Source organism: Eumetopias jubatus, unplaced genomic scaffold (assembly GCF_037043125.1).
Source record: "Eumetopias jubatus isolate StellerSeaLion01/CBP00866 unplaced genomic scaffold, mEumJub1_p1.0 scaffold_11, whole genome shotgun sequence".
Classification (NCBI taxonomy): Eukaryota; Metazoa; Chordata; class Mammalia; order Carnivora; family Otariidae; genus Eumetopias; species Eumetopias jubatus.
In genome coordinates, this window is record NW_028274817.1 from 44,084,165 (window position 1) to 44,091,796 (window position 7,632).

A 7,632-nucleotide genomic window follows, 5' to 3' on the forward strand; every position below is an offset into this window, starting at 1 on the left:
TTGGCCATTATTAGTAATGCTATTTTAAATAAGTTTTAAATATTTAGTACACTTGATATTAGCCAAAGAGCTGAGAAGCAATTAAATACTTATTTTAAATATCCTGCTTAAGTATCTTATCTTGTGTCAACAAATGTTTCCATTTCTCTTAGGAGTAGAATTGCTGCACATATGGTAATTCTATGCTTAAGATTTTGAGGAATTGCCAAACTGTTTTCCAAAGAGGCTGGACTATTTTATGTTCCCAACAGCAGTGCATGATCATGGATCTAATTTCTCCACACCCTCTTCAACACTTGTAATTGTCTGCCTTTTTGATTATAAACATGCCAGTGGAAATAAAGTGGTATCTCATTGTGGTTTTGTTTGCATTTTTGTCATGACTAACAATGTTGAGTATTATTTCATGTGCTTATTGGTAATTTGTATATCTTCTTTGGGGGAAATGTCGATTCAAATCCTTTGACCATTTTTGAATTAGATTATTTGTCTTTTTATTGTTGAGTGGCACAAGGTCCTGGATATAAGTCCCTTATAAGATATGTGGCTTACAAATATTTTATCCCATTCTGGGGGTTGGGTTTTCATTTTCTTGATGCCTTTTGCAACACAAAAGTTTTTAATTTTGATGAAGTCCTCTTTAGCTATTTTTCTTGTCATTGTACTTTTGGTGTCATATTAAGAAAACATTGCCTAAAAGCAAGGCCACAAAGATTTATCTTATGTTTTCTTTTAAGAGTTTATATTTTTAGCTTTTAAATTTAGGTCTATATTTAATTTTGAATTAATTTTTGCCTATGGCTTCAGGTAGGCATCCAACTTCATTCTTTTGCATATGGAGATCTAGTTATTCCAACATTATTTGTTGAAGAGACTTTCTTTTCCCCATTGTGTGGTCTTCAATAGTCTTCTAAGTTGATTGTATTCAGTTTTTCCACTACATAATATAAAAGAAGTGTGTCCTAAAGACTTCAGGTAGTTCAGACAAGTATTATGGAAAAGGAACAGAAAGTACAAAAATATCTAATTGTATCATGGAACAGAAAGAACATGTCATTGTTACTTTTTGATTAAATGTTGGTAATATCTGTTTAATTCATCCTATTAAATGTATGTTCTTCTTTTCAAAAGTCTTACATTTATGTATTTTAATAATACACAATAGAGAAGAACTTCTGGTAAGAAATGCTATTAGGGTAAGGACCTTTGAAAATCTACTCCTTTATACAAACAATGAGAATGCTGACTGAAAAACTTGTAAAAATCAATAGTTTCAGTACTTTGGAAATTAACAAAAGGCTGTAACAATTCAAGGAGCCAAAAAAATCAGTCAAATCTAAGTAAGAACTGTGAACTTTGTGGCATTTTTATCTTGCCCTAGTCTTATCCTTGTCTCCCTAGATCTACTGGATTCTTTAAAATTAGGGGACTGGTAAGCACAGTAGATGTGAAAACTAGCAGCTTATCAGTTACTGAAGGTGGCAAAACAAACTTGGTGCTCCCCCAAAAGCCCTATCCCCAGAGAGCTATTACTATTTGACCTGTCTGGTAGTTTCTTGAAAATCAAGCTGCATTCAAAATGCTTGTCTTCAGGGCGCCTGGGTGGCTCAGTCGGTTAAGCGCCTGCCTTTGGCTCAGGTCATGATCCTGGAGTCCCGGGATCGAGTCCTGCATCGGGCTCCCTGCTCCGCAGGGAGTCTGCTTCTCCCCCTGACCCTCTTCCCTCTCGTGCTCTCTATCTCTCATTCTCTCTCTCTCAAAGAAATAAATAAAATCTTTAAAAAAAATGCTTGTCTTTATTGGACATGACTTAGCTTGCTCGTGAGAAAAACCTTATCCCTAGAGCATCTGTCAAATACAATCCATGGTAATAGTGTAGTATCACAGCTTTCCAAGGAGATGGTGCCTTTTAGGACAAACAGGAGTCTCCTTAAAAAAAACTTGAGAGGAAAATCATGTATTGCGGCATTTGTAGGGAGGCTTTGGCAAGCTCACACATATTCTAAGGAACTAGAATGCAACATATAGGTATAGGGCTGTGTACATGCCCAAGACAGATCTGAGAAAGTTGTATTTTATTACCTCTGGCTGATCATGAGGCTTTATGTAAACAGGAACTGAAGGATAAGAGTGTTGCAAACTGCCTTCTGGAGGAGTGAAGGCATGCTTCAGCACACACACACACAGAGCTCCTTGGCAAAGACTGGGAGGTTTATAGGTGTAAGCCATTTAAGGCAATCTCTGTCTAATCATTAGAAGTCCATTAAGCTTACCTATCAGAGACTTTAGTGGTCACACATGACAAAGAATGCACAGACATTAGAGAATTAGTTTGGAAAATCACTTAATAAACAAACTATAACAACAACAGTAGCAGCAACAATAAACAACTATAACAACAAGAGAACTCTGGGGAGTGGAGCAAATGTGATTTCCCGAGTTGCCACATTGTTTAAAACATTCAGTTTTCAAAAAAAAATATGCAACATGAGAAGAAACAGTTAAGTATAATTTACACAGGGAAAAAAAGCAATCAATAGAAACTGTCCCAAATAAGGGGCACCTGGGTGGCTCAGTTGGTTAAGCGACTGCCTTCCGCTCAGGTCATGATCCTGGAGTCCAGGAATTGAGCCCCACATCGGGCTCCCTGCTCAGCGGGGAGTCTACTTCTCCCTCTGACCCTCCCCCCTCTCATGCTGTATCTCATTCTCTCTCTCAAATAAATAAATAAATAAAATCTTAAAAAAAAAGAAACTGTCCCAAATTAAACCCAGACATTGGACTTACTAGGAAAAGACTTTAAATCAGCTATTATAAATGTGTTCAAAGAACTGAAGGAAAACATGTCTACAGAACTAAAGGGAAATATGAAAGCAATATCTCATAAGATATAGAATATAAATAAAGAGACAGACATTTTAAAAAAACAACCAAATAGAAGTTTTGAAGTTGAAAAACACAGTAACTAAAAGGAAAAATATGTTAGAGGCGTTCAACTGCAGAAACAAGCTGGCAGAAAAAAGAATCTGTGGACTTAAAGATAGGTTAATTGGGATTCTCCAGTGTGAGGAACATGAAGAAAAAAAGAATGATGAAAAAATCAACAGAGCCTCAAGAGACTTGTGGGACACCATCAATTGTACCAACAGATACATAATGAGAGTCCCAGAAGGAGAGAAGAGAAAGGGGCAGAAAAAATAGTTAAGGGAATAATAGCTCCAAACTTCCTAAATTAGATGGAAACCATTAATATGAACATCCAAGAAGTTCATAAAATTCCAAGTAGGGTAAACCAAAAGAGATCCACACCTAGATACATCATAGACACTTTCAAAAGCCAAAAACAAAGAGAGAATCTTGAAAGCCTCAAGAAGAAAGTGATGCATCACATAAGGTGATCCTTAATAAGAATAATTGTTGACTTCTTATCAGAAACCCTGGAAGTCAGCAGGCAGTGGTATGACATATTCAAAATGCTGAAAGACTATGAACCAAGAATTTGATATCCAGGAAAACTGTCCTTCAAAAATAGAGAAGAAATCAAGGTATCCTTAGGTAAATACAAAATGAGAGAATTCATTGCTAACAGACCTGCCTTATGAGAAAATGAAGGAATTCCTTTGGAGTGAAATAAAAGAATACTACACAGTAACTAAAATCCACACACACACACACAATAAAGAGAACCAGTGAAGATAACTGCATAGATAAATATAAAAGACAATATAAATGTATTTTTATTTATAACTCTTTTACTCTCCTTTTTTTTTAAACAAAAGTTCTCACATATTTATTACTCAACCAACCTACTGGTACAGAAGTATAGTAACAGAAAAATCATTTCTCTGATAATACATGTCATTGTTCAAGTAGTAGTGATGTTACAAAGTGATAGCATATGAGCATATGACCCTTCGTACAGCATAAATATATGTGCCATCTCATGTGTGATCTCTTATAGACCCAGCATAGTTCTTCTCCAATGCCTCCTCTTGGAGTAGTACCTGATTTTATGACCATTTTTCATCTGAATCCCCTGGGGAATGAGACAATTCTGCTTTTGTTTCTTGGCTAGGAACCGCTTGATCCTGAAAGTCTTGTGAGAAGACATGGCAGGAGCAGTCAACCACATACACCACAATGGTGGAGAAAAGGAGAGATCCTCTCCTGTTTGGTTTAAAACTCTATATAGAATAAATACCCCTAACCTGGCATTTAAGTAATTAGCATAGTAACTGCAATATATATTTTATAAATTTCACTCATATCTTACAGTAGCATTCTTTTTTCCAGACTGATATATCTAAAATTAATCTATCAATCCACAGGAATGTTACTAGTTTTCCATAAAAATACATAATAAAGAAAAATACACCTTGTGATAAAGTAAATGAAAATGGTAATTTTATTTAATATAATAAAAAATCTAAAATTAGAAAAAGAAAAGAGAAAAAGAGGTTGGGGATCTGGGGAGGTATTGTTTAAGGGTACAAACTTGGAACTAGTAGATAAATAATTCCCAGAGAGGTAACACACAGCATTGTGATTATAACCAACAATACTGTACTTTAAACTTCAAAGTTGCTAAGAGACTAGTCTTACTTGTTCCCACCACAAAAAAGAAATGACAATTATGCAGTGCGATTGAGGTGTTAGTTAATGCTATGGTGGGAATCATGTTGCAATATATAAATGCATCCAATCAACATGTTATACACCTTAAACTTACACAATGTCAATTATATTTCAATTTTAAGAAGGAGAAAAGTTCTAGAGTCAATAATCTAAGTTCCAAACTTAAGAAACTAGAAAAAGTAAAATAAACCCAAAGTAAGCATAAGGGGGAAAGTAATAAAGATAAGAGTAGTAATTGATCAAATTGAAAGCAAGAAAACCCTAGAAAAATTCAAGCAAAGAGAAGTTGGTTCTTCCAAAAATCAATAAAATTGATAAACTTCTAGCAAGACAGACAAAGATAACACACAAATCACCAATCAGAAATGAAGTGGGATATCACTACAGATATCCCCTATTTATTGCAGCCAGTATAAGGATAAAAAAGGAAATACTACAAATAACTCTATACAAATAAATATGACAATTTAGGTGACACAGACTGATTCCTCAAAAAACACCAACTGTCATAACACAACCAAGATGAAATAAGCAATCTGAATAATTCTATAAGCATGTAAGAAAATGAATTCATAATTTAAAACTTCAGAATCGAAATCTCCAGATCTGGATGGTTTCCTTGTATAATTCTACCCAAACACTTGAAGAATTAACACCAGCTTTACATAATCTTTCCTAGAAAATAGGAAAGGAGGGCACACTTCTTAACTCATTTTATGAGACCAGTGTTAATCTAATTAAAAAAAAGAAAAAGACACAGTGAAATTAAAGAAACTTTCAGCTCAATATCTCTCATAAACCTAGATACAAACATCCTTAACATAATATTAGTAAACCTAATCCAAAATGTATTAAGAATTATATATCATGGTGAAGTGAGCTTCATTCTGGGTATGCAAAGCTTGCTCAACATTTCAAAAATCAATCACTATAATCCACCGTATCAGCAGGCTAAAGAATAAAATCATATGATTATATCAATTCATGTACAAAAAGTAGTTGTCAATATCAAACACCCATTCATAACAATAAACTTCTAAAAAATTGAAATAAAGGGAAACTCCCTCAAGGGATAAAGGGCATTTACAAAAAAAAACTACAATTAACATCATATTCAATGGTAGAAGGCTGAATGCTTTTCTTCTAAGATCAGGAACAAGACAAGGATGCCCATTCTCATCTCTCTAATGCAATATAGTCCTGGAGTCTAGTCAATGCAATAAGGCAAGAGAAAGAAAAAAAAAATAGTGACAACACCTATGCTGGCAAGGATGTAGAGAAACTCAACCATTCATATGTTCCTGGTGTGGAAGTGCGGAAGTGCTACACTGGAAAACAGTTTAGCAGTTTTTTATAAAACTAAAGAGGTAATTGCAATACATTACCATACCACCCAACAATTTTGCTCTTGGGCATGTATCTCAGAGAAAAGGAAATATGTTCACACAAAAAATTGTATACTAACATTCATAGAAGCTTTATTTGTCTTAACCAAAATGTGGAATTAGCCCAGATGTTCTTAAACAGGTGAATAAACAATCTGTAGAGAATATACATTACAGAATACTACTGAGTAATAAAAGGGTATGAACTATATGTTTTAAAGATTTTATTTATTCATTTGAGACTCAGAGATACAGAGAGAGAGAGAGAGAGCATGAGCAGGGGGAGAGGCAGAGGGAGAGGGAGAAGCAGGCTCCCCGCTGAGCCAGGAGCCCGATGTGGGACTCGATCCCCGGACCTGGGATCATGACCTGAGCTGAAAGCAGATGCTTAATGACTGAGCCACCCAGGCACCCCTAGGGTCTGAACTATTAATGCATGCAACAATTTGGACGAAGTTCAGGTAATTATACTGAGTGAAAAAAAGACAATCCCCAAAAAGTTACATACTATATGATACCACTCATATAACATTTTGAAATGACACAATTTTAGAAATGAAGGATATCTCAGTGGTTGCCAGTTGTTAGTGATAGGGGTGTGGGGGTGGGAGGAAGGTGGGTGGGGTTAAAGGGCAACAAGAGGGATCATTGTGGTTTTGGAGCTATTTACTACCTTGCATATAGTGGTGGATACACGAACGTACACAGATGATAAAATTGTATAGAAGTTAATACACACACATACACATAAATAAGTATAAGTAATGTTGGAAAATATGAATAATATAGGTGGATTAATGTTCATATTTGGGTCAAGATATTATACTATTATACTATAGTTTTGCAAAATGTTACCATTGGGGGAGTATGGGAAAAATGTAAATGGAATGTCTGTTTTATTTTGCTCCAACTGCATGGGAATCTATAATTAATTGAAAAGTCAATTAAAAAATTAGAGCTAGATAGCCTACTGAATGGGAGAAGTTATTTGCAAATGACATATCCAAAAAGGGGCTAATATCCAAAATATATAAAGAACTTATACAACTCAATACCAAAAAACAATTCGATTAAAAAAGTAGGCAGAGGATCTGAATAAACATTTTCTTCAAAGAAGACATCCAGATGGCCAACAGACACATGAAAAGATGCTCAAAATCACTAATTATCAGGAAAGGGCAAATTAAAACCACAACGAGATATCACTTTATATCTATCAGAATGACTAAAATAAAAAACACAAGAAATGACAAGTGTCAGTGAGGATGTGGAGAAAAAGGAACACTTGTGTACTAGTAGTAGGAATGCAAATTGGTGCAGCCACTGTGGAAAATAGTAACGACATTCATCAAAAAATTAAGAATAGAATTACCATATGATACAGTAATGTACTGCTGGGTATATACCTTAAGAAAACAAAAACACTAATTTGAAAAGATACATGCACCCTTATGTTTATTGCAGCATTATTTACAATAGCCAAGATATGGAAGCAACCAAGTATCCATCTACAGATAAATGGATAAAGAAAAAGTGGTGTATATATCCCATGGAATATTACTCAGCCATAAAAAAGAATGAACTCTTGCCTTTTGCAACAACATGGATGGAC